A 2,402-nucleotide genomic window follows, 5' to 3' on the forward strand; every position below is an offset into this window, starting at 1 on the left:
CCTCTTCCCATCCCCCGGATGGTGTCCAACAGGGTGCAACTTCCTGTCACCTCCTCCTCCTCCATCCTCTACCACAAAGTCAGGTGACCAACCTGGTGGCATCTAGACCAGCCATGGGCAAACTACGGCCCGTGGGCCAGATCCCGCCCGTTTGAAATGAATAAAACTAAAAAAAAAAAAAGACCGTACCCTTTTATGTAATGATATTTACTTTGAATTTATATTAGTTCACACAAACACTCCATCCATGCTTTTGTTCCGGCCCTCCGGTCCAGTTTAAGAACCCATTGTGGCCCTCGAGTCAAAAAGTTTGCCCACCCCTGACTAGACACATCCCTGTGCTGTTGGCAGATGCGAGCAGAGCAAGGAAGATGGGCCAGGTGCAGAAGCCAGGATGGAAAGCCCCCAGGTGCCTAGCAAGGGACAATCAACTGTAGGGTAGGACCTCGCCCCCAGGGTGACCTTTCCTCCCCTCTCATATTGCTGGCCATGAGGTTTGGACCCCCCCCCCCTTCCTCCTAGAGATAACATCTAGGCCACAGTTGTATTTCAGCTCCAGGCCCAGGTAAGCAATAAAACCAGCCACTGGTTGCTGACCTCAGGACCAGCTGCATTGAATAATGACCCCCTGGTGGCGGCCAGCCAATCAGTGGAGACCGAAAGATCAGACACAGGCTGAAAACCCGGACTACAGGCTTTATTAGAGGAGAAGCACCTGCCGGGCTGTCTCGCAAGGGGAGGACAGCAGCACGTGCAGGGGTGGGCACGCCTTTTGAGGGGCGGAATGGGAAGGGGTGGGGGGCTTAGTGGACACACTGGGAAAACTGCTGAATATTCCTTTAAGATCTTTCCCTGGATCTCCCCTGAAATCTCTGCCCTTAACACCCTTAGGATAGAGGACCGAGTGCATTCTCCCTCCAGAGAGCACACCCCTGCCTTTCCCTTCCCCTTCCTCTCCCTCCCACCCTCAGGCACATCACCGTTTGCTTCCTCACTGCCAAGCTCCAGGGGCCCTTCCTTTACCTCTAGAACTTGTTTGCTAAGCCCACATCTTCTAGGACTCACTTTTCCTACCTCTATAATTTACCTGAGAAACGTTCTCTTACAGTTTGGGTCTGGACTTTGAATCCTTTCCTAGCCAGAACCCAAGTACCGAGGTTGCTGAACCCAGGTTTCGTCTGACCTCACCAGTCAGATACGTGGTGCCTACAACACCTGGAGGGCAGGGACCTGGAGCAGGGGGTGGGGGAGGTGTCCTTTAACAGTAACCTGGCCCAGGCACCCTCTGAATTAGCTGCATTTAACCCACTTCCCACCCAGGCTCCACTTGGTCTCCATTTCCCCGTGAAGGTGTCTTTACTGTCTTGACTTTGGAGTGGACGTGCATCTCTTCTCCACCTAGCAGACTCTACAGGCAATACCTGCGCCATTCGGTCTGTGCAACAAACATCCCTGAACATGCAGCAACAATAAGATAGCAGCAAGATGGACAAGTCGGTTCATACTACCTTCTCTATCCCCAATTTTCTCTTTAGGTTTCCAACACCAGGACTCTCCTTGCCCTTCCTCTCCTACTTCAGGCCTCCGGGCGTCACCTGGGAGATCTTTGAAATGCAGATCCCCCTCCCCCAGACCCACAGAGGCTGCACAAAATATCCCTTTGGACCAGTTCTCCGGGGACACTGGCTTCAAATATGAATTTCCAAAGGGTCTCGGTAATGAGAAAGGGGGGGGGGCAGGAATCTGAGCTTTAGTAGGAGTCTCTCCTTGTGATTCTTATGATGAAGCAAATTTGCATAAGTAAGTCTGCGGTAAGGATCTGAAAACAGCCCATTTTCACCCCAGGATGGAGCTTGAGGGCATTCTTTCAGGTTTTTTTCTTAAAATGAAATGAGTGGCATCTGGAAGTGGGGCAGAGGCTACCACCCCAATGCCTTTCCTTAAAAAAAAAACAACAAAAAAAATCCCAACAGTTCAGAAGGAAATAAGGTAAAAACTCTGCGTTGTAGCCCTCTAGCCTGTTTGGCTCAGTAAACAGAGCGTCGGCCTGTGGACTGAAGGGTACTGGGTTCAATTCCAGTCAAGGGCAGGTACCTCGGTTGCAGGCTTGATCCCTGGCCCGTGCGGGTGCATGAGGGAGGCAACCAATGGATGTGTGTCTCTCTCTCACATTGATGTTTCTGTCTCTCCCTTTCCCTTTCAGTCTCTTTAAAAAAACAAACAAACAAACAAAAAACAATTTTAAAAAAACCCTAAATAGTGGACACAGGTTTGTGACCAGATAAGCTGTCCGTGTGCATCCACCGGCCCCAGCCTCCCAGTCAGGCGTCCAAAGTCAGAGGACGCACCTCCAGCTCAGCCTCCCCCGCCCCCAAACTGCCAAAGCCACCAACCCTGCCAAG

Source organism: Myotis brandtii, unplaced genomic scaffold (genome assembly GCF_000412655.1).
Source record: "Myotis brandtii unplaced genomic scaffold, ASM41265v1 scaffold410, whole genome shotgun sequence".
Lineage (NCBI taxonomy): Eukaryota > Metazoa > Chordata > Mammalia > Chiroptera > Vespertilionidae > Myotis > Myotis brandtii.